Source organism: Podarcis vaucheri (assembly GCF_965113315.1).
Source record: "Podarcis vaucheri genome assembly, chromosome: 6".
Lineage (NCBI taxonomy): Eukaryota > Metazoa > Chordata > Lepidosauria > Squamata > Lacertidae > Podarcis > Podarcis vaucheri.
Window position 1 is genome coordinate 98,683,675 of NC_138764.1, and position 25,850 is coordinate 98,709,524.

Genomic DNA, 25,850 nt, shown 5'->3' on the forward strand with positions numbered 1-25,850 from the left:
CAAAAATACAATAAAATATCACACGTTAAAAACTTCCCTGAACAGGGCTGCCTTAAGATGTCTTCTGAATGTCAGGTAGTTGTTTATCGCTTTGACATCTGCTGGAAGGGCGTTCCACAGGGCAGGCGCCACTACCGAGAAGGCCCTCTGCCTGGTTCCCTGTAGCTTTGCTTCTCGCAATGAGGGAACCGCCAGAAGGCCCTCGGCGCTGGACCTCAGCGTCCGGGCAGAATGATGGTGGTGGAGACGCTCCTTCAGGTATACTGGACCGAGGCCGTTTAGGGCTTTAAAGGTCAGCACCAACACTTTGAATTGTGCTCGGAAACGTACTGGGAGCCAATGTAGGTCTTTCAAGACCGGTGTTATATGGTCTCGGCGGCCGCCCCCAGTCACCAGTCTAGCTGCCGCATTCTGGATTAGTTGTAGTTTCCGAGTCACCTTCAAAGGTAGCCCCACATAGAGCGCATTGCAGTAGTCCAAGCGGGAGATAACCATGATGGGCGGGGAGGACACCCACCTGTCCTCTTCCAGAACCGAGCTACCTGTGAGGCGATTGGTGAGTTCACAGAAGCCACGTCTATCGCTTAGTTGGCTTGCCAGTTGCGTTGCTAGAATGCACCACAAAATCATCCAAGTGACCTTGGTGACTATTTCAATTTCAAATATTCCAAGTATTTCTACTTTTAGTTAAGTATATTTATTTATTTACTCGATTTAGGCAGAGTTGCCCCCCTGCCCCCTGGCTATACTCATGGCAATTTACATGATTAGTTACATTAGTTCAGTAAGCTATGTAATTTTGCCACAGCGGACAGTGAGAGAAGCAACATAGTTTTTGCTGGAAGGCAAACTGCAGTGAAATGGAAACAGCACTGCATACAGTGGTACCTCGGCTTAAGAACTTAATTCATTCTGGAGGTCCGTTCTTAATCTGAAACTGTTCTTAACCTGAGGTACCACTTTAGCTAATGGGGCCTCCCGCTGCCGACGCGTGATTTCTGTTCTCAACCTGAAGCAAAGTTCTTAACCCGAGGTACTATTTCTGGGTTAGCGGAGTCTGTAATCTGAAGCGCCTTTTACCTGAAGTGTCTGTAACCCGAGGTACCACTGTACAACAAATCCTAGAACAATAGGGTCCAGAATGCAGCAGTCTGATTGGTCCACAGGAGCCACCCAATCCAACTCTGGGTGGAAGTGAATCCGTAACCTGATTGGCCTACAGGAGAATCCCAGAATTAGCCAATCACGTGGGGCCCATTGTGTAAATGATGTATATAAAGGAGACTTTTCGGGGGAACTTCCATACCTCCTCACCACTATGAGCTGAATAAAGAGCATGAAATCCACTCTCGACTCCGAGTACATTTCACCTTCATATTGTGATTTTATGTTGTGAACCACCCTGAGATCTACAGGTATAGGGCAGCATACACATTTTAATATAATAATAATAATAATAGTAGTAATAATAATAATAATAATAATAATAATAATAATAATAATAATAATACAGACAGGCAACAGCTCTCCCAGGTTTCAGGCAGAGGACACTCCTGACCTACCTGGAGATAATGAGGTACCTTCTGTGTGCAAAAACAGATGCCCTACTGCTGAGCCAAAGCCCATGCCCTAATGCCTGAGAGGCTTTTAACTGGGATGCACAGCTGAGCTGAGGGCTCTCCCCATTCCTATGGCACCTGCGTGGAGATCGCTTCCCCACCAAGCGGTGCTGATGGGTGTATCTTACAACTGTTCTGCCAGTGCTTTGCACTGCAGGAATTCCATCGCCTGCCCCCACCCACCCGTTGACTATGCGGCAAGAGAAGAACTGTACGAAAGTCTGTTATGGGCCATTATGAAAGAGCACTCAATTATTGCCATTGCTTTTCAGCAAATTGATATGTGTGCAGCTGCGTGGCTCCACTTCCAGTTGTTAAAAGACAGAGCGCGTCAGAGCCGAGAACAAGGGAAAGATCTGCTGTGTAAGTAGTATTTGTCAGAAAACCAGAGTAATTGCTGCTGTTTGCTGTGATTTATTGAGGTAACAAAGGTTAATAACAGTGTCACTCAGTCTCATTTTCATGTCATTATGATGTACCAGCCACAGAGCGCACCACAGCTGGGATAAGGGGGCTCCATCACTGGGCTTTATCTGACTCAGAGAGAGAGAGAGAGAGAGAGAGAGAGAGAGAGAGAGAGAGAAATACAGCCTTCTTTTTAGTATTCTCCAAATGCCTGCAGGCCTTTTGTTTTGAAACTCAACGGACAAGAGGGAAAGACCTTTGGGAATGTTGTGATGTGCAAGGGGTTCTTGTGTCTGTAGGCTTTCCTGTTTTATTTCAAACTGCAAGGAGAGTGGCTCCATGCCTCCAGTTCTTGCCTGTGGAAAACTACTCCTTCCTTTGAGAAGAAGGCCTTTAAGGTGGGAGAACTTCCTTGGTCTAGATATGTAACAACTCCAGAATCAGGGACGTGCTTTCAAGGTTCTTTTCCGCTGTGGCTCTGATCAGCACAGAGACCAGGAATGATGTGTGTTGCAGTGGGCAGGAGATGACCCTTGATTTCTATTTTCTTTTGTTCTGTGTCCATGTGTGCTGCCACAAGATGTGGTGATGGCTTTCAACTTGGACCGGTTTGGACCAGATTCATGGGAGATGAAGGCTATCACCAGTGGCTACTAGTCATGATGGTCTTGTATCACCTCCAGAGACAGAGGCGGTATGGAAGGGGTCAGGAGGGAGTTTAATATGCTTTCTAGGGGGTGGGGCACCTTGGAGACTTTCTGATGCTGCCCTGGGCTCCTTTGGGAATAAGGGTGGGATATAAATCTAATCAATAAAAATCAATCAATCAAATAATTTATGCCTCCTCTCTTTTCTCTTTAACAATATCTTTGCCTCTATTCCATAACCTTGCAATACATTTTTTTCCCCTCTCTCTCATTCCACCCCCCTCCATGGAGAAATCAGTCATGCGCTTTCCTCTTCCTTTCCTCCAAAATAAATAAATACGGTAAATCTCGAGACCAACCAGTGTTGCTCCCACTGGCCCAAATGTCTATTTGGCAACACCCAGTACACACCCCTCCCTCTCTCCTTCCCTGCCCACCCCCAGCTTGTAGCATGGAAGCCCCTTTCTTCCTCCTCCTAAGATTAGGCTCTATCTATATGTCTTAACCATATGCCCCCAAAGTGAGGAATTCATTAGCATACATTACACATTCATAAGAAAGAAATGGGCCAGGAGAGTGGGAGGCATTGCAATTTATCTCAGCTGCTCCTTGACATGCTGCCTGGCAGGAGGGGAGAGAAGCAACGCTCAGAGCTGGAGCTGCGATTCAGCCCCTTGCACCTGCTTCTAGGGAAATCCATACTCTTCTACCCACCCTCTCTGCCACGAATGGGGGAGAAGTCAGATTCAGTTCACATTTAAAGGTGAACCTGCCCCATTCACACTTTCAGAAACAACGCACAAACCGAAACACAGCTATCCTATGAAATTCACACTTCTCTGAATTTTGCAATGCAGCTCTCCAGTCAAGTAACATGGAGGGAAAAGCACCACATGCTGCGATAAAGCATGCATTAAAATGTTTGTGAAAATAACATGCAAAAATGTTTGTGAAGAGAACGTAAAAATAAATGAAATTGATATGCAAAAAATGTGCATGTTAGGCAATATCACATAGCAAAGAATGTGTATGTTAGGAGTCATTTGCACTAATGTGCTGGTGAATTTTCATGAGGACTTCAATTCTTTCACCATCACAAAGAGATGTGGAAATGTGGACAACAGAACTTAAGGCTGGAAAAATGAGAAATCGAGAGAACAGTTTCTTCCACCTCTGATCTACACTCCATTTTCATCTCTATTGAACATGGTTTGCAGGGTATCATATTGTTTGAGAAATCTGCTTGACTAGAGGTGGCCACAGGATAATAATAATAATAATAAAAATTATTCATACCCCACCCATCTGGCTGGGTTTCCCCAGCCACTCTGGGCGGTTCCCAACAGAATTTTAAAAACACGATAAACATCAAACATTAAAAACTTCCCTAAACAGGGCTACCTTCAGATGTCTTCTAAAAGTCAGATAGTTGACATCTGATGGGAGGGCATTCCACAGGGTGGGTACCACTACCAAGAAGGCCCTCTGCCTGGTTCCCTGCAACCTCACTTCTCACAGTGAGGGAACTGCCAGTAGGTTCTCAGAACTGGACCTCAGTTGAACGATGGGGGTGGAGACGCTCCTTCAGAAGAGAAGGATACATGCTTGCATGTTTTTCTCAACTTGACAAATTATTTCTGATTTTCCAGATGACCATCCTGTCTGGCCACACCAGCCTGCCTCTGCTAGGGTTGTTGTGTCTCCTACTCCATGGATGAGGGTACTCTTGTTGAAGGGCAGCCGATGTCTGGTTTAAAGCTAAAGGGAGACTGGGGTGGGAAGGGCTGGAACAGGTCAAAGTACAACTTGATGTTGCCCATCAACAGCACCTGGTCACAGTGAGCCAGTGTGGTGTAGTGGTTAAGAGCGGTGGACTCATAATCTGGTGAACCGGGTTCGATTCCCTGCTCCTCCACATGCAGCTGCTGGGTGACCTTGGGCTAGTCACACTTCTTTGAAGTTTCTCAGCCTTACTCACCTCACAGTGTGTTTGTTGTGGGGGAGGAAGGGAAAGGAGATTGTTGGCTGCTTTGAGATGCCTGAGGGTAGTGATAAAGCGAGATATCAAATCCAAGCTCTTCTTCATCATCATTGCTAAGCTCTACTGTGGTCCGATTTAAATTAGGGTAATTATTACTAAAATGGACTAAATTATCCTATGCAGTTTTTATGCGGATCTGTGCTCTTGTCCCCCCCCCCCCATGATACATTTCCTCTTTTTTGTGTGATGTCACTACCATACCCTCCGCTCAGTTCATTTAACCTTAGCGGATAAACTGCTGGCAGAGGAAAAAATGACTAACCTATCCATCTTGGAAGTGTATGTTTTGTGTGCGTGAGAAAGAGAGAATGAGGGAGGGAGGCTGAGAAAGAGAGAGGGTTGATATCTCAGTTTATTTTGCTTTTATCACACTTTCTGCAGAACACAGCAGGAATAGACCTCCCCCGGAACATCACAACAAAAGCCAAGAGAAGCTTGTAAGAAGTGAGGTCACAGCAAATGTGACACATATATTGAATACTGAATGCACCGGGAACCCTGTGAGTTATCCTTTCTATCTCTCCCTGTATTTTGTGCCTGGTTACTTGTTTACAAAATACCATTGCTGTTTAATTTTTTAAGGCACTCCAACAAGAGCATTCCACTTACATTGTACACCAGGAGTAAGGAACTCCAGCTGACAGCAGGGTTTTGCCAGGTCCTCTGGGTCCTCTCCTGCCCATCAGCTGCTTAGCAGGGAGCGGATGAGAGGCAGCAGGACTTTGATGTTGTGCGAAGGATGCAGCAGCAGCTATTCCATCTGCAAGAAGATCTGCTGCCAGATCATCAAAGCACAGGGGGGAAGCGTGCATCTGGGAGGTTCAAAAAGATGCAAAAAGTTACCCCTGCATTTCGCAGCTACGCATGTGCAATTTTTGGGATTCTGTTGCAGATGGAAGTTGAGGTTTTGAATAGTTGTGAGGGAGGGCTTGCAGTTCAGGTGCACATGGGCACTGTTGAGTTTTTCCTTTTACACAGGCAGTTACCGGTACTTCTCCCAGCACATGGAAACACAGCACATGAATGCTTCTCCCTGCATATAGAAACATAGGCTAGGCAACTCTCTAACAAGCTAGTTTTCTCTGTGGAAGGAATTTTTCCAAGCAGATTTCAATAGCTCCCCATGAAAAAAGGACTCAGGGACAGTATCTGGGTATGTCCGTAGCAAAAGGAAGAACAAAGAAACTGTGGGGTCACTCAGAGGAGAAGATGGTGAAATGCAAACAGGGGACACACAAAGGGCTGAACTCCTCAATGCCTTCTTTGCCTCAGTCTTCTCCGATAAAGAAGACAATGCCCGACCTGAAGAATTTGGAGCAAATGATTCAGCAAAGGAAACACAGCCCAGAATAACTAAGGAGATAGTGCAAGAATACTTGGCTAGTTTAGATGTATTCAAGTCTCCAGGGCCAGATGAACTGCATCCAAGAGTATTAAAAGAACTGGCAGATGTGATCTCAGAACCACTGGCAGTCATCTTTGAGAATTCCTGGAGAACAGGCGAAGTCCCGGCAGACTGGAGGAGGGCAAATGTTGTCCCTATTTTCAAAAAGGGGAAAAGAGAGGACCCAAATAATTATCGCCCAGTCAGTCTGACATCAATAGCAGGGAAGATTCTGGAGCAGATCATTAAGCAAACAGTCTGTGAGCACCTAGAAAGGAATGCTGTGATCACCAATAGTCAGCATGGATTTCTGAAAAATAAGTCATGTCAGACTAAACTGATCTCGTTTTTTGACAGAATTACAAGCCCGGTAGATGAAGGGAACGCAGTGGATGTAGCCTACCTTGATTTCAGCAAGGCATTTGACAAGGTGCCCCATGATATTCTTGTAAAGAAGCTGGTAAAATGCGGTCTTGACTATGCTACCACTCAGTGGATTTGTAACTGGCTGACTGACCGAACCCAAAGGGTGCTCATCAATGGTTCCTCTTCATCCTGGAGAAGAGTGACTAGTGGGGTGCCACAGGGTTCTGTCTTGGGCCCGGTCTTATTCAACATCTTTATCAACGACTTGGATGATGGACTCAAGGGCATCCTGATCAAATTTGCAGATGACACCAAACTGGGAGGGGTGGCTAACACCCCAGAGGACAGGATCACACTTCAAAACGACCTTGACAGATTAGAGAACTGGGCCAAAACAAACAAGGTGAATTTTAACAGGGAGAAATGTAAAGTATTGCACTTGGGCAAAAAAAAAAATGAGAGGCACAAATACAAGATGGGTGACACCTGGCTTGAGAGCAGTACATGTCAAAAGGATCTAGGAGTCTTAGTTGACCACAAACTTGACATGAGCCAACAGTGTGACGCGGCAGCTAAAAAAGCCAATGCAATTCTGGGCTGCATCAATAGGAGTATAGCATCTAGATCAAGGGAAGTAATAGTGCCACTGTATTCTGCTCTGGTCAGACCTCACCTGGAGTACTGTGTCCAGTTCTGGGCACCACAATTCAAGAAGGACACTGACAAACTGGAACGTGTCCAGAGGAGGGCAACCAAAATGGTCAAAGGCCTGGAAACGATGCCTTATGAGGAACGGCTAAGGGAGCTGGGCATGTTTAACCTGGAGAAGAGGAGGTTAAGGGGTGATATGATAGCCATGTTCAAATATATAAAAGGATGTCACATAGAGGAGGGAGAAAGGTTGTTTTCTGCTGCTCCAGAGAAGCGGACACGGAGCAATGGATCCAAACTACAAGAAAGAAGATTCCACCTAAACATTAGGAAGAACTTCCTGACAGTAAGGGCTGTTTGACAGTGGAATTTGCTGCCAAGGAGTGTGGTGGAGTCTCCTACTTTGGAGGTCTTTAAGCAGAGGCTTGACAACCATATGTCAGGAGTGCTCTGATGGCGTTTCCTGCTTGGCAGGGGGTTGGATTCGATGGCCCTTGTGGTCTCTTCCAACTCTATGATTCTATGATTCTATTCTATGATTCTATGATCTTGAAACTATGAAGCAACACACTTAAGTCACAGGATTACCTCTCCATGAGAATTAGCATGGCAAGTTGCAGGTTTGAGGAGATCATCAACAAAGTGTCACCTGGTGATTCCTATCCTACATTTCTGCCCCCTTCCAATGTAATATGCCCCCCCCCAAAAAAAAAGGAAGAGGGGGAAAAGGACAGAGCTACTGCACCTTTAATAGTAATGTAGAAGAGGGAATTTCAGCAGGTATAATTTCTCACTATTAAAGGTATAGGAGCACTGCCCTCTTTTTCCATCTACCCTTCCAGTAGTGGTAGTAGTAAGTAGCGGTAGTTGCTCCAATAAGTATCAGGAAGCCAGGAGACGCCATTTTTATTTTCCCACAATGCCTCACATATAGCTTGTGTCAGAGGCACCATGGGAAATTGAAAGTGTGACCTCTAGTCTTAGCTAGCCACTGCTGATTAGAGGACCAGATCTTTTTAGGGGTGCGTGTGGGACTAGACTAGGTGTCAAGAAATTGACAAAAGATCTTGATTGCCATCAGTAGTAATGATCATCATGCAAATGTGGTCTCAGTTCTCACTGGGAGGGTTTGACTAATTTGCTATGTGTGGAGTAGTAGTTAGGAGCATTGGCCATGAGCCAGAAAGTTGCCAGCTCACCGTGGAACTCATTAAAAAGTCATTAAGAAAGCTGTTATTGGCACAGCCTCCTCGTTGTCAGGCCATATGACTGTACCTCAGCCTGTAACCAAGTCTAAGCATGGGCACCCCAAACAATCATAGATTGCTTCCCAGTCGCATTTTTACCCCGACCTATTTCCTTCTCCTTCCTCTGTTCCCTGCTCCCTCCCTGTGCCAAGGTTTATATTATAAGTTGCTTGGGACTGCTTTCTTCTTGTACTCTGTAACACAGGGCCTGTTCCAGCCCAAAGGCCGCCTTCCTTTCTGGGGGCCATATTCCAGTGGAGGGTGGAGCCACAGACAAAACTGGGCAGAGCAATGAATGCAATTTTCGCCTTTGTATGCTAGGCTGCTGTCTATGCACAGTTGCACATCTTTCTCTACCCTCCACCCAAAGAACCAAGAGGTATTGTTGGAAGTGAAGGATATGCTATTACCAGGACACAACTTTGGCTGAGCCCTAGAGGAACTCCTGTAGCTGACAAACAATCACAGCGCAAGACCAGTCCTAGCATTGGGCAGAGTGAGGTATCTACCACAGGCAGCAGATGCTGTGGGGCAGGGTGCACAGAGAAGGAAGAAGAAGAAGAGTTTGGATTTGATATCCCGCCTTTCACTCCCTTTAAGGAGTCTCAAAGCGGCTAACATTCTCCTTTCCCTTCCTCCCCCACAACAAACACTCTGTGAGGTGAGTGGGGCTGAGAGACTTCAGAGAAGTGTGACTGGCCCAAGGTCACCCAGCAGCTGCATGTGGAGGAGTGGAGACGCGAACCCGGTTTCACAGATTACGTGACTACCGCTCTTAACCACTACACCACACTGGCTCAGGAGCTGAAGGAGAGAGCTATGTGTGCCATGTGGTGTACCCTCAAAGCTGGGATGCCCCCTGCACGTGCTGTAGAGGACATTGCCCCATTTGCAACAACGAAGTAAGGCTAAACTGCCCATCTAGTTTTTCTTTGTATATGGAGCATGGAGAGCCATCCCCTCATTCCCAGGAAGCAGAATGTCCTGGGGCCATCCCTGTCTGCAAGAATTACTCCAGATGGAAGTAGTAACTAGCGTTACTAATGTTACTATTGTGCTGCCAAATCTTCCTGTTACGGAGGTTTCTTTGTTTTGATGGTAAAGTTAAAGGGACCCCTGACCATTAGGTCCAGTCGCGGACGACTCTGGGGTTGCGGCGCTCATCTCACTTTGCTGGCTGAGGGATCCGGTGTACAGCTTCTGGGTCATGTGGCCAGCATGGCTGAGCCATTTCTGGTGAACCAGAGCAGCGCATGGAAACACCGTTTACCTTCCCACTGGAGTGGTACCTATTTATCTACTTGCACTTTGTGCTTTCAAACTGCTTTCCTCCTATATACATAAAAATGTAAGGCTGTCGTCACCCGGCAGTTTGTATGCCTGTTGATAGGCAGCCACGCCAACACCAGTATGATAAATGGCAGGCAAGGCAATAAGCAAGGGTGCTGTTTAAAAGAGAGGGAAATGCTGTTTAGCCAATGGCATTAATATAAAGAAAGGTTGCAGTGTTTGGGACTTTTTAGTTTAGACAAAAGGTGAGTAAGAAGCAATAGGACAGGCGTCTATAAGATTATGCATACCATGGAGAAAGTGGATAGTGATGTTTTTTTCTCCTCTTATAACACAAGAACTCACGGACATTAATGAAGCTGAATATTGGAAGATTTAGGACTGGTGAAATATAGTCCTTCACACAGCACATAGTTAAACTATGGAACTCACTCCCCCAGTGATGGTCACCAGCTCGGATGGCTTTAAAAGAGGATCGGACAAATTCATGGTGGAGGAGAGGGCTGCCAGTGACTCCTAGTTGTTTGAAACCATGGGAGTGTCGGGATCACAGAATGCTGTGTGAGATAGTAAGTCTGCAGGCTTGAGTTTGCTAGCTGATGCAACTGGCTGATGCCATCAGCCTGCAATACTTTCTATGGAAGTGCTGGGTCAGAATGACTCAGCAGTAATGTGCTGTCAGTTGATTGGCTGTCATCGGTTTAAAAGGGAAACCTGTCCAGCAGTAAAGGTGGTGGTGGTGTAGACGTGTATTATAGCCTGTAGAGAGCCAGTGTGGTGTAGTGATTAAGAGCAGTGGACTCGTAATCTGGTGAACCGGGTTCGCTTCCCCTCTCCTCCACATGCAGCTGCTGGGTGACCTTGCGCTAGTCACACTCACCTCACAGACAAAATAAAAAAATTCCTTCCAGTAGCACCTTAAAGACCAACTAAGTTAGTTCTTGGTATGAGCTTTCGTGTGCATGCACACTTCTTCAGATACACTGAAACAGAAGTTGCCAGATCCTTCTATATAGTGAGAAGGTGGGGAGGGGTATTACTCAGAAGGGTGGTGGGAATGGGAGATGGGCAGATGGCTGAGATGAGCCTGTTGATGACTCTTAACGACTGTAATAGGTCTAACAGGAAAAGGCAAGGGTTGAGAAGGTGAGAAATGGCTTAGTCATGTATAATGAGATAAGAATCCAATGTCTCTGTTCAGACCAGGTCTCTCCATGGTTTTAAGTTTGGTAATGAGTTGCAATTCAGCAGCTTCTCTTTCCAGTCTATTTCTGTCCATTCACCTCACAGAGTGTTTGTTGTGGGGGAGGAAGGGAAAGGAGATGGTTAGCTGCTTTGAGACTCCTTAGGGTAGTGATAAAGCGGGATATCAAATCCAAACTCTTCTATATAGCTTACAATAAATATACTGCACTGAAGAACCTGGAGCTCTGAGCATTTCTGCTAAAGCGTCGCGAGGAATTCGCGACAGGGAGGGGAGAGGGCTTTTGTGCTTGTGTTCTGCTCCTTGGTTTCTCACAGGCATCTGCTTGGCTACTGTGAGAACAGGATGCTGGACTAAATGGGCCATTGGTCTGATCCAGCAGACAGTTGTGATGCTTTACTGTTTTTAAACAAGTTTTCAGTCACTTGGAGACCTTTGGTAACAAGTAACTAACAGATCCTGAAGCTGAGGCTCCAATACTTTGGCCACCTCATGAGAAGAGAAGACTCCCTGGAAAAGGCCCTGATGCTGGGAAAGATGGAGGGCACAAGAAGAAGAAGAAGAGTTTGGATTTGATATCCCGCCTTTCACTCCCTTTAAGGAGTCTCAAAGCGGCTAACAATCTCCTTTCCCTTCCTCCCCCACAACAAACACTCTGTGAGGTGAGTGGGGCTGAGAGACTTCACAGAAGTGTGACTGGCCCAAGGTCACCCAGCAGCTGCATGTGGAGGAGCGGAGACGCGAACCCGGTTACCCAGATTACGTGACTACCGCTCTTAACCACTACACCACACTGGCTCTCAACAAGGAGAAGGGGACGACAGAGGACGAGATGGTGGGACAGTGTTCTCGAAGCTACCAGCATGAGTTTGACCAAACTGCAGGAAGCAGTGGAAGACAGGAGTGCCTGGCGTGCTCTGGTCCAGGGGGTCACGAAGAGTCGGACACGACTAAACGACAACAACAGCTAACAACCACAGTAACAAAACGTTACTACTTGTGAGACATAAAGAAGAGTTGAGTTCTCCCCTCCTCATGCCGTTGGGGGCATGGGAAATTTGGAACACCCCTCATGGATGGCTGGTGGGTGCAAAACTGCTTTCCCCATAAAACCTGAAGATATATAATGGATTAGTGACCATGTCAGCTATGCAGTGTTCTGTAATGTCTTGATGGAGGGTGGGGGGAATTAATCTGCTTGCACCAAGATTTCAGAAATAGAGAGGAGAGGGGGAAAACTACTGGATTCCACTGCGACTAGCAAAACAGCCTTCTAAACAAACATCATCAGAGCAACTCAGTCCCCTCATTAGCACTCTTAACATCAAAGGCTCTCCTGCAGCAGAATTAACTATTTCTTCCAGGACGTTCAACAAAAGGAGGGATCCTAATGAGGTTAGTTAAAGGGGCTGCCCTGTTTCATTAGCTCTGCTGGGCTAGGTCTGCCAGTGAGGAACTATCAAGTAGATTGCTTTTTAAAAAATTACTCTGTTAATTGATATAAAACAAAAAGGACACAGATTAGTTGCATGCAATTAGCAAATTAATTATTGGCAATTACAGACTTAATAACGGAGTCGCTTTGCTGCTGTGTATTGGATTCTATGGCCCACATTCCTCACATTTATGAGCTGCAGATGTACCTTACACATAGACATACATACATGCATTAATTCACACACACACACACACACACACACACACACACACACACACACACATCATAAAAATAAAATATTTAGTTTATAAATAAATATTTATTCATTTCTGTTATGCTGCTTTAGAGGTTGCTAGTATAGCACTTATGGGTGCACCTGGTACCCTGCCCTGAAATTATCCAGTAGAATAGGTTGCCCTGTGTGCTGGACTGCAGCGGAGGGTTTTTTTATATATAATTCATTTAAAGCTCACAATGCTTTATCGAGTATGTAAATATGCTTAGAGACCCCCAAAGGTTGGTGACACCTGTGCTATTTGAATTTAGGAAAATCAGTCCCTTTAAGACATGTAGCCTCAGCTCAACATTGATCCTTTAAAAATCTGAGTGACTTTCCCCAAAAATATCTGGAAGAAAACAGGGCTATGCCATCAGTCATTGATGGCAGCGGTGGAGCAAGCCGATTGGATGCCAGGGGCAGCGTGTGTGACCTGCGCCCTGGGGCGGGGGCAGATGCCCATGGGGCAGGGCCAGCTGCTCACAGGGCTGGGCCAGCCGGGGCAGGATGCTTTGTGGGGCCTCCGAGGAGTCTGCTTGCCTCCTCCCACTCAGCCACCCTACAGCTGAGGGAGAGGCGGCGGGCGGACCGTTTGGGCCAGCGCAGAGCCTGCGGGCACCCAAGTCACTGCGTCACTCCCAGGAGAGATGCATAGCTTGGGCACACTTCAGGCTCTGCGATGAGTGCCGCCTGGCATTTTGTCACCCGGCCTCAGTGGTGACACCAGGGGCGGACCGCCCCCACTGCCCCCTTCCTCCTCCCATGATTGAGGGAGGAACCTTATTGTGCTGGTCCTGGGGCTAACTGAGAGGCGAGGTCCGAGTCCAGTCCGAGGTTGATGGTGCGGTATGGAGGCTGTCTGTCAAAGCTGTAGCTGGGTCCAAGGCAGGGAGTCGGGTGAGGTCAGGAACTCTGGCAGAAGAGCAGGACAGGGTGCAGGCAGCAACAGGCTAGCAACAACGTTGCTCCTGCAACTTGGGGCTGGGGCTGGCTGGCTTTTATCTGCCCCAAGGCAAAGGTCCACAGGTGACTCGCCTCTCCTGGCCTGGAGGCGAGCACTCCTCCTGTAGGAACTTAGTTCCCTCCGCCTCTCTGCCCTGAGCCTCTGCAGCTCAGTAGAGGCTGGGGGGTCACCGGACCCAGAGGCAACCTCACCTTCCCCTGACGGGGCTGAGAGTGGAGCACCTGCAGGCCATGGGTCCTCCATCACCTCAGGAGCCCGAGCAGACTCAGCTGGTGTCTGCTCCTGAGGATCCGGCACAGGTGAGGGCCCTTCAGATTCAAGCCCCTGCCCTGGCTCAGCCGGCCCTGGAGGCGGGGACTCCTGTGCAGGCTGGGATTCCTCAGGTTCAGCCTCTGAATCCGAATCCCAGGCCATCACACTTATGTTCCCTGGAAGGGCAGATGAGGGCCATAGAATGTTGCAGAATTCTCTTTCCAAAGTCCAGGAATGTTTCTCTTCTGCTGGTTGTGCCCTGTGGGCAATGGGTCCAAAAACAGGGCATGCCAGGCATGTCCCTGCATCCACAGAATCCAGGGCTGGCTCTGGACGTTTTGACGCTAGAGGACAACCAAACAGAAAATGCCATACATTTCTCTTCCATCTCCTTCTCTGATGTACACTTGCTGCCAACATGTAACCACTGTGGACATCAGTGTGCAATCCGGCACAGCTGACCAAACTGGTGGATGTGAGTTAAGTTTTCCAGACTCTTGCGCACATGCAAATGCACACACAATTTCTGCTTTCTAAACTCTTGTCCTGTAACACAGATTTGTCGCCGCTGTTCATCAACACAAGACATGGTAAACCTTATGGAATAATCTGCCTCAAGTGTTTATCAGAAATAATAATGCTATTATTTTCTGTGCATGCATCCTGAAGTTACAAAGCCTCAGATGGGATTAATAGAAATTTTAATTAAGATATGGAAATAAGCTTCTTTCTCTCACATGTACAGAGAAAGCTGGAAGTTAGTTGTGTGATTGACAGCCTGCTAAGACCTGCTGTAGAAACCATTTCTCAATATGGATGGCATCTCTTAAGGCCGAATTGCAAAACCGCAAAGATACCCTGACCTAGATTCATTTGTTTATGAAATCATTTCTACCTCAAATCTTGCACCCAAACAGGATCTGTGGAATATCTTAATAAAACAACCCATTTAAAGAATAAGAGTGCTGATTGCTTGTGGTGAAGAGGTCTTGCGAGGGCTCCATCATGGGGCCAGATTGTAGTTGGAGCTATTCACAATTTATTGAACCAGGTGATGGCTGAATCTTTGCCAGATAGGCCTCAGGTACATAGCTGTCAACTGTCCCTTATTTGGTGAGAAAGTCCCTTATCCCAGCGCTGTGTCCCGCTGCTGTCCCTTATTGATGATGGCCCTTAAATTTCCCGGGTTTCAAAGGAAGTAGCTCCTCTCCCTCCCTCCCTGTCGGCCAGGGAGGAGGGAGGCTCCAACTGTGTTGCTTGGCTGCGTTGCTCACCCAATAAGGAGTCTAAGAACGACTGGGGGGTGGAGCTTCCATGCCTTGTGCCAATCAAATCGGCTGCGTTGCCTGGGGACTCGCTTTTGCTCAGCGCTTCCCAGCGGAGAGGTGGCGGTGGTTTTCCTTGCTGCATCCCCTTTGCCGGGTTGCTGCGCTGTGGGAACCACCGCTTGAGGCTTCGTTTGGCTGCTGGCTGGGTTTTCTGCCTTTGGCTCAGAGGGGCTCAGAAGTTGAACATACCAGTGTTCGGAAAATCCCTTATTTTGGTTGCTGATCCCTTATTTTCAAGGCTGCTGGTCCCTTATTTTCAAATCTGTAAGTTGACAGCTATGCTCAGGTAGTCCCAGGTGCAGTACCCACTGTGGTCCTAACTCCTCACATTGAAACATGTCCAGTTTCCTTTTCACCAAGAAAGCGCCAGTGTTGGAACTCTTCGTGCCAGCAGTTCTTAAAGACAGGCTGATTAATTTGTCTTGCCAAGAGGAGTGGAAATATATCCTTTCCCATCAACCCCCCCTCCCAAAATCCAGCTGAAGAAAACCTGACATTTACTGCAAGCGCAGGAAAGAGCTGGTGATTACCACTCCTCAGGCTTTTGTTCAAAAGGACGGGCAGTTTGGTGACAGAAAATCTGCAAAGCATTAAACAGAAATGATTTTTTAAAAAGGAATCTCAGCCAAATTAAACTTTTATGCAAAGCCCAGCAGGAGATGAGGAAAGAAGAAATTAAGGTTTGGATTTATTTATTTTATTTCAAAAAAAATTGAAGGACTCCATTAAAAAAATGGCCCAGAACAAAATCTCAAGTTTATGTGTGAATGAGAAAGCACTAACCCAAGATAAGGCAGTTGCAATAAATTGTGTGGTTAAGTACCAATAGCTGACATTATCTCTGTTCAAGCAGGAGGGATTAATACTGTTTAATAGCAATTTATTAGCACTTACATATACACACATTTCACTCCTCCCCCCCTCCGCAACTTCCCCCTTGAAATTAAAAATATATATATCATCGCTTCCTAATCTTTTAACAAGAAGTCAAGAGCTAACTGCATTCTAAAACAATTTTAATCGCTGGATATTGTGGTCACACTGTTTGAGTTCAATTTAAATATTTAGCAAACATGAGATAAACTATATGGGCAGTTTAAACACACACACACACACAGACACACACACACACACAGAGAGAGAGAGAGAGAGAGAGAGAGAGAGAGAGGACTCTTTACAGTAAAGCTACAGTAGGAATCCATGTATATTCTTGCCTTATGAGAGGTTGAACAGGTATCCTAATTGTCTGTGAACTAAGAGGAGTTCATTAACACCTGTTATCATGTATGCTGAGCTTGTACCTGAAGAATTCACGACACTAGTGTCCAACTGGATCAGTGCCAAAGATTGACTCAGAAAAGTCTTGTTGCAATAGCTCCTCCACTCAACAGGAGAAGCTGTAGCAAGGACTTTTCTAGACTTGGGAACGGGCAATTCAGCACCAAAATTGACTAGCATGCCTGACAAGGTGGGTGGGGTAGACCGTATTTTTCGCTCTATAAGACACACTTTTTTCTTCCTAAAAAGTAAGGGGAAATGTCTGTGAATCTTATGGAGCGAATGCGTGGTCCCTGGAGCTGAATTGCCCAGGGGTGAAAAGCAGGTCGTGTTTTGTTTTGTTTTTTTTTTGAAAAAGGGAAGGGGGTGTTGAAAGGAAGCAGCTGATTGGCAAGTGATCGGGGAGGGAGATAATAATAATAATAATAATAATAATAATAATAATAATAATAAGAATAAGAAGAATAAGAAGAAGAATAAGAAGAATAATATTTTTTTATTTATACCCCGCCCTCCCCAGCCAAGGCCGGGCTCAGAGCGGCTTACAAGCAATAATAAAAACAAGATGAATGATTACAACTTAAAAACAAAAATAAAATACAACATTAAAATAATGGAACATTAGACTTCCGGGGTTGACGCGATCTGGGAATGGCGGATTCCCTCCGAGCTCCGGAGGGAATCGGCTCAGCAGGGGACGGGTCTTTGCCGTGCCGGCGACACGGGGACCCTTAAAACCGCAGGCGCGGAATGCCTGCGGACTGAAGACTCGGCGGGTGCCTTAAGTGCCCCCCCTGATTCGCGAAGAGCCTTTTTAAAGGCTGCGGAGGGGATACGGGGGGTGGCGCGGCACTGAGAGTCCATCGCTACCTCTGCTGAGCGAAGCCGCGAGCCATGACCGGAGAGCGCTGACTTCCTTCCTTGAAATTCGGCTGAAAAAACAACCCGTGAGTAATTTGGACTTGGCTTTTAAGAAATTTATCCACTGAATTTGAGACGATCGGGGGATGTGCTAAAAGGAAGTCCGCACCCCCTACCTTGCAGACGATCTAGAGCAACGAAAAAAGAACTAAGCTGGAGTGCCTACCCGGTAAAGGGTGAGTTCTAAAAAAGATAGTAACTTCCAAGATTTGGAAATTTTGAGCAGGAGAGAGGAGTGTTGGATGTTTTATGTTCTGCTGTAAACAACCCCCCTCCCGGGCCCGGGAGCGTCCTGCTTTGGAGCTGGTTTAAGAAGCGCAGAGTTTGACAGCTGTCAAAGCTGTCAAACGGACTGTTAATAGTGGAAAATTGCTACCTAAGTTACCTCTGGATTAAAAAGAGTTACAATTGATCTAAAATTGTTGGAATTAAAGAAACAATAACAAGACAGAGGACTGTTGGGGAAAAGAATACTAAGTAACCAGATTCCCTCTAGAGGGAATTCTGTGGAATTACAATGGCTGTGGATGGAAAGATACTGGGAGAAATCGAAAGGATGTTTTATTTGGTTGGAATCTTACAAGAGCAGACTACGGCTATGAGTGAACAATTGATGACCTTGACTTCTGAAACAAGTAGTCCTGCTGAATTTAAAGAGGACCTCAATGAGAAAGAATCCACAGCTGAATCAGAAATGATAATAAAAGCAGAGGAGAAGACAAAACAAGAAAGAGAAGAAGTGATGTGGGAAAATACTGAGCAGAAGCTGACGCCTGTGGAATACAAACAAGGAGACTATTGGAGTAAATCTACTATAAATCCACGAAAGATGCAGAAGACGAAAGTGGAGGCCCTGGGAGTTTATGAAATTAAGGAATTTAAAATAAAGAAATATAATTGGGGCCTCCACATAGACTCTGACTTTGATTACCTTCAAGATTCATGCCTTGTGGAAACTCTTCAGCAGCTGTTTGCAAATATGGGAAGAGACTTTGGACTGATGGTGAAAGAACTCTTTCGAGATGTGACGACTGGCATAAAGGGTTACCAACAAGACCGGCGGAGAGGGACTGAAAGAGACTGGAGGGCCTCGGACGTGAGGAACCCGGGCTAAGAACTGTTATTTTGGACATGCTTTGGGAAGGGACGCAAACCGGGGATGGGAGGGAGGGAAAAATTAAGTTCTAACAACATCCATGATTATGGGATTTGGTTAAAAAGATCATTATTCAAGACAAAATGGGAAATCGATGGAAGGGAATTGAGGTCCAACTTAGAAAAAATTAATTTTGTTTGTTTTTATAAAAGGACTAATATTAGGATAGGGAAATGCCAATTTGCTGACATAAATTTGGAAATGGGGATGCAAGGGAGGGGGTAGGGGGAAGTCAATGACCAGGGTTAGGAAATAATATTTTCGGGAAAGTATATATGTTTGTTGTTGTTTTCTTTTTTTTTTCTTTCTTTGTTTATGTGTTTATTTGTTTCTTGTGTTTTTGTTTTTGTCTATATAAAATGTGAAAACCCAATAAAAATTTTATAAAAAATAATAATAATAATGGAACATTAAAATATTAAAATGTAGCCTCATTGTAGGAGAAGGAAAAGAAAAAAGAAAATGGGGGGGGGGAGGGAATCAAATTGGCTCCAAGCCAAAGGCCAGGCGGAACAACTCTGTCTTACAGGCCCTGCGGAAAGAAATCAGATCCTGCAGGGCCCTGGTCTCATGAGACAGAGCGTTCCACCAAGTTGGGGCCAGTGCTGAAAAGGCCCTGGCTCTGGTTGAAGCCAATCTAACTTCCTTAGGGCCTGGGACCACTAGGGTGTTGTTATTTATGGACCTTGAGGCTCTCCGTGGGGCATACCAGGTGAGGCGGTCCCGTAGGTACGAGGGTCCTAGGCCGTGAAGGGCTTTAAAGGTCAAAAGCAGCACCTTAAATCTGACCCTGTACTCCACCGGGAGCCAGTGCAGCTTGTAAAGCACTGGATGAATATGCTCCCATGGCAGAGACCCCGTGAGGAGCCTCGCTGCAGCATTCTGTACCCGCTGGAGTTTCTGGGACAGCTTCAAGGGCAGCCCCGCATAAAGGGGGACATAAGATAAGGGACGCTAGCAATAAAGGAGGCTGCCTGGGAATGGGGAGGTAAAAGCCCATGGATCCTCAACCTGCACCAAAAAAAATTCCACTATTTTGTGGAGCCGCAATGGTGCAAAAATGTGGTTACAAAGCACAGATCCACGTGGATCCTCAGGATTTTTGCATTGGGCTACCCCATACACACCGTCAAATCACATGTTTGTGGCCACAGCATGAACCACAAAAATTATACATCCACTGTTTCGTTCAGAATATTTTTTTTTCTTGTTTTCCTCTAAAAACTAGGTGTGTCTTATGGAGCGAAAAATACTTTAACTACAAAAATTATTATTATTATTATAACAAAACAAGACCATTATGATAGCGTCTCTGACCGGTCTGGTCGATCATATCTCATCTTAATAAGCCAAGATACAGGTCCTTTGATCCTTATTGTGGTTAGCCGCAGTTAAGACAGGAAGTCTCTAATTCACTACACTGTGCAATTTATGCCCAACTTCCAGTTTGGTTCTGAAGTCTATATGCATTTCTGATGAAAATGAACAGGAAGAGGAAGGAAGGAAGTTCTCTTGTGCACAAAATGTTCTGTTCCTGAGACTCGTATTTTAATATTTGTGCCGACAGGAACAAGACAGATATTAAACTATTTAAATGTTGTAAATTATCACAATACACACCCACATGTGCACATGCAGGTGTATATGAGTCTGATTTCTACATCTTTTCTTTGGCAGAATGTTAAATGCCCATGGATGAATGGGCAGAGGGAAAATATCGATAAAATAAATAAAAATGGATGGGAAACATTTATCTGGCAGCCCACAAGATAACACCATCAGGAGAGGCAGCTGCATCAAAGGGTGGGGATGTTGGGGAGGGTAGGAAAACAAGATATTTCTGTTATGGGGGGGGCGAGATGAATGCAAAGCACAGATTTGGTAAGAAAATCAGCTGAGAATGAAAAGGTGACAATGAAATTAAATAAAAAAAACTTGAGCTGTTCGTTAAAAAGGGAGAGAGAACCCAGTGTGTTGGAACTACCTTGCAAATTGGTGAAGAAGCCAAGCTTTTGACACCAGCTTTGCAGCATTCAATACTAACTGAATTGCATTTATTTATTTTTTAACTCATTGGTTAATCATTCATGGCGGGTTCCAATAGACACCCTTGTGGCTCTTGCATACTGATAATCTGGGTGTCAGATGGATCTTTTTTTAGGTGTAACATCCACAAATAGTTCTGACATTTTAATTTACAACAAAGAGTAATAATATATGTATGCTATTTCAACAACCCAACAAAAATAATGTAGTAACTGACGTGTGTGCTACTTGCTATTGATGTAATACAGTCATACCTTGGGTTACAGATGCTTCAGGTTGTGTTTTTTTGGGTTACGGACGTGCTGAAACCCGGAAGTACTGGAACGGGTTACTTCCGGGTTTCAGCGGTCGCACATGCGCAGAAGCACTAAATCGCGCTTTGCGCATGTGCAGAAGCGCCGAATCGCAACCTGCATGTGCACTGATGCGGCCCTGCGGGTTGTGACTGCTGTGGGTTGCAAACATGCCTCCCGCACAGATCACGTTTGCAACCCAAGCATCCACTGTACTGTATGATTCTCTCATTACAGTGGGAAATGGCCGCTATTAAGCAATCTATCAATTATCTTCAGAGCTGGAGCAAATTATTGCTTAAGGTGAAATTTGTTTAGTAGGTGAGGGGGACTACTTCAAATCCTCAGATTTGGTATTTGCATGTGATAATACTTTACCAGAATTTTTGCTCATGTGAAGACCCAAAGAGTGTTGGCCCAGTCTTCCTAGTCTGATTGGAAGTAATACTGCAATTTTTGTTGGTGAAGAAGGAACTTGGCTTTTGATTAACTTCATGTGAATAATAATAATATAATAATTTATTATTTCTACCCCGCCCATCTGGCTGGGTTTCCCCAGCCACTCTGGGCGGCTTCCAACAAAAGATTAAAAATACATGAATGGAAAGGACATGTGTGGAAACCTATAGGCTGAAATCCAGTGCCAATGGAATCGATACCATTGGTGGATCCCAACTGTTCTCCAAAAGTGGCAGTGCCCAACAGTGCTGGCTCCAACTGAATGGCTAGATGCACTTCATTGTAGGTTGTCATGGACTGGCTGGATGTAGAGATGGGCTGGGAGGCACCAGATAGTTACCTTGGATACCAGGATTGGTTACCCACCTTCCCTTCTGAACAGAGGAGAGATCCAATAGCTTATTTTCTCTGTGGGTGAGCACAGCAATGGCTGGTGTAGGTGCCCTTTTCCATCTCCTCTCCAAAAAATTTGTTTTGGAGTTTTTCTTTGATTTTTATAATTATATATATATATTACTCCAACTTGCCGTATGTCCGGCTTTTCTGATTCAGCAGAAATCCTCCCCGATGCCATTTTAAAGAGATTCCCAGACATGCCTTCACCATTTGTGCTCCTGTCCCTTCTGCTCATTTAGATGTGGCAGCCATTTTGTGTTGCGCCACACCCAAGGGCAGCCATTTTGTGAGTGGCGCCTCCAACACTTTCTAAAATTCCCAAAGATCCCCACAGGGCTGAAAAGGTTGGTAACCCTCCACAATTTTAGTCCAGAATCCTGTTTTCAACAATTATCACCCAACAACTCTCACCCAGGTCAACCCTTTCCCATTGTTTACCTACCAACTTGCTAGCAACTTATATTCAGAGCTATGCTACTGGTTGTTCTCATGGGTAATAAAACCTTCCCTATGAATTTGTGCAATTCACCTTTTAAGCTATGGGTAAAGCTTATTCTTGTTGTGTATTTCACTTTTAGTCTTTCCTGTGGGGAAGTTTTGCCTCTACCCTTCTAATTTCTCACTCATTTGCAGCTGCACAGACTAACAAGGAACTCCTTACAATATATAACCTAGTAGGGAAGATGTGAAACTTCTCTGGTTTCAATGAGGTTTCAGAAGTCTTGCCGAGACAATTTCAGACCACTTGTAATTATTCCTCAGTAGCGACAAAACTTCTGACCAAACTCAATTACTTCTATACCTAAGTGACTTGTTATAAACAATTAAGTGGGTCAATGCATATGCAAATACCAGAGGCAGAAATCACCTTTGCTTGGGGGTGGGGAGAAGCTGAAGATGTTTGATCTGCACTGATACACAGTAACCGCAACAAAATATTTTAAAATACACTGTTCTCCCAACACATTTGTTGTTGTTGTTGTTTAGTCGTTTAGCCGTGTCCAACTCTTTGTGACCCCATGGACCAGAGCACACCAGGCCCTCCTGTCTTCCACTGCCTCCCGCAGTTTGGTCAAACTCATGCTGGTAGCTTCGAGAACACTGTCCAACCATCTCGTCCTCTGTCGTCCCCTTCTCCCTGTGCCCTCCATCTTTCCCAACATCAGGGTCGTTTCCAGGGAGTCTTCTCTTCTCATGAGGTGGCCAAAGAATTGGAGCCTCAGCTTCACGATCTGTCCTTCCAGTGAGCACTCAGGGCTGATTTCCTTCAGAATGGAGAGGTTTGATCTTCTTGCAGTCCATGGGACTCTCAAGAGTCTCCTCCAGCACCAGAATTCAAAAGCATCAATTCTTCGGCGATCAGCCTTCTTTATGGTCCAGCTCTCACTTCCATACATCACTACTGGGAAAACCATAGCTTTAAGTATACGGACCTTTGTTGGCAAGGTGATGTCTCTGTTTTCCCAACACATTAATCTTGTCTATATCCCAATAAAGGGCTTGTAATCCTTCTGTCTACCTCTCTCTTTGCTCCCCCAGGCTGAGATCAGAAATCCGGTTTGATTGGACCCAAATACCTCAGTGCTGTTCATTTCCAGCAAAAGGGGGAGAGGTGGGAACGAAGCCTGTCACAGAGTAAATAATTAGAATTATTTCCTTTTTCCTTTTTAAAGCTGCTAGTTCTCAGCTGGCCAACTGAACATGCGAATCTGAAGGCAGGGTATTTATATCCCCGACTTCACACTTAACCATGCGATTGGCAACCACGAACAAGGGCGATAATAATTACACTGTGATGTTGAGCCCCGCTACCCTTGAGGTAGAAACGAACGGAATGAACACATCTAGGGATTTTGTCACAGAAACTCCAGGGTTGTAAATGACATTCACCTGACAGAAAATTGGAAGCGGACTACACAATGATATGAAGTGGAAAGTCTGGTGGCCAGTGGGGATAGCAAGGCAAGAGGCTGCCGTCTATGTAAAAGCCTGAAATCCCCTTTCCAGGGCTGGAACAGGGAGATTTCCGTTGCTCTCGAGAAGTCATTTCAATTTGTACCTGTGTTCATAACAGGACAGGGCTTCAGTTTATAATCTGAGCAATAAAGCCGGCTCATCAGGAACTTCTCAAGGAAACTTGTTATTACTGAAAATGACACTCTAATTGCCTGCAGACATTCAGTAGGTCTACTGAGTGGAAGAGCCTGATAAGCTATTGAGCTATTAAGGGATGTAGAATCAATTAATGTAAGGAGATAAGAAAGTAATACCCTACCAAGGTAAACTAGCTGAATAGTATGTGTCAGACAAGTTCACTGTGAACCCAGGAAGTGATAGACATTCCCAGTGCTGTCTGCCAGCGTTCTTCCCACACTGCCACACTGGAAATACGTTGAGCTGGCTGCTGCTTCTGACATGTCAAGCGGCGTAGGGATGTTGATAGATGTTGGGAGATGATATATTTGCTAGTTATTATTCTTCCTTCCTCGCGTTTGGGAGTTCAACAGAATGCATCCCTTTGCAGCTTCAGAGGAAGCGTAGAGAGGCTAGTTTTAGCCTTTTAGTTTAAGTAATCTAGGATGGAGGGGACGCGTGACCGACTCTAGGGTTGCGGCGCTCATTTCGTTTTTATTGGCCGAGGGAGCTGGCATACAGCTTCCGGGTCATGTGTCCAACATGACTAAGCTGCTTCTGGCAAACCAGAGCAGCGCACGAAAACACCGTTTACCTTCCCGCCGGAGCAGTACCTATTTATCTACTTGCACTTTGACGTGCTTTCGAACTGCTAGGTGGGCAGGAGCAGGGACCGAGCAACGGGAGCTCACCCTGTCGCGGGGATTCGAACCGCCGACCTTCTGATTGGCAAGTCCTAGGTTCTGTGGTTTAACCCAATGTGCAAAGTCACAAATTTTGCTGAATTACACCTTGAATATAAACCTCCACTTTTCCTTGGTCTTTCAGATCTAAAACCAGATTTGTGACCAGCAAAGGCATGGGTAAACACCCAGGAAGATTCCTCCAGCACAGGTATGTCCAACTTCCAAGAAACTGCAATCTACTCCCACTTTAACAAATCTGGCAATGATCTACCCATTGGATTGACCAAAGTTGTTGAGATTTTTTGGGGGAGCCAAAGTTGTTGAGCTCCTCCTCCAGGCACATTCCCTCATTACGCAGAGTATCCAGCATGCAGGGAAGGACGAGAAAATATGAGCTACATTGCAAAGAGTTTTATTCCTAACTACGCAGACAGAAAAGAAAATACATCTCTCTATGAGAGCAGAGAGCAACTGGAAAACAAAGGAACAGGAAACCAGTAACATCACATCCGTCTCCTGTCTTCCGTGAAACTTCCAATAGCCTGGCATCTCTGGAATGCAAAACAGAGTCTTGTGACTTCAAGCACTGCACCAGTGGCATCAGGATCCCACGGTTGACCTGTTGGACATCCCTGCTTTAGAAACATAGTAAGACTCTGATACTTCATAAGGCAGGACAGGACCAGTACAGCAGACACGCCATCATCTCCATTTTTGACCTTAAAGACCAAGAAAAAACATCTGTGTATGGTGCGTAAGTTGTGAGCAAGCACAATTTGTGACACCACACAATAACGTTACTTATATACAGGGCACAGCTTAGCTTCCAGTTACTCAGTTTTGTGTAGCTCGAGTCAACCTAAACTCTGGTCTTAAATCCGCACGGTTTCTCATATATATATATATATATATATATATATATATATATATATATATATGGAGGTTTTGGTGTCTTCGGGTGTCTTCCCGTGTAAGAGTCGGGGTGTCTGTGCGACGTTTCGACGAGGTCTCACTCGTCATCTTCAGGCTGGTGCTTTCGGCTTCTTGTTACTGGAACAGAGCAGAATCTGGTGTTTGAGTTCCTATAAATACTGTTGAGGGGTGTGGTGTATAGCCTCTAACGTTCTGGGCAGAGAGGAAGTTCCTAGATTAGTGTGCCTTTTCTTCTTTTGTTCCTTAATTACTTGAGGGATATCTTGAGTGATTTCATGAGTGATATTCTGAATACCACTGGTATTCACTGGTATCATATATGAATAATGATGATGATGACTTCTTTTTTTTAAAAAAAGGAACAACCAGTGTATCAGCGATTGTTTGCAACACAGCTGCCCAGTCCTTTGTGTACCAAATAAATAATAGCAATAAA

General features: G+C 45.4%; 1 long non-coding RNA gene across 1 annotated transcript; it reads left to right on the plus strand.

The window, feature by feature from the left end:
- Positions 1 to 565: 565 nt before the first annotated feature.
- Positions 566 to 24,789, plus strand: LOC309534428. The gene is made up of 5 exons (XR_014220716.1): positions 566 to 643; positions 1,892 to 1,982; positions 4,321 to 4,391; positions 5,094 to 5,212; positions 24,624 to 24,789. It is a non-coding gene; the product is annotated as an uncharacterized lncRNA (long non-coding RNA).
- The last annotated feature ends 1,061 nt before the right edge of the window (positions 24,790 to 25,850 follow it).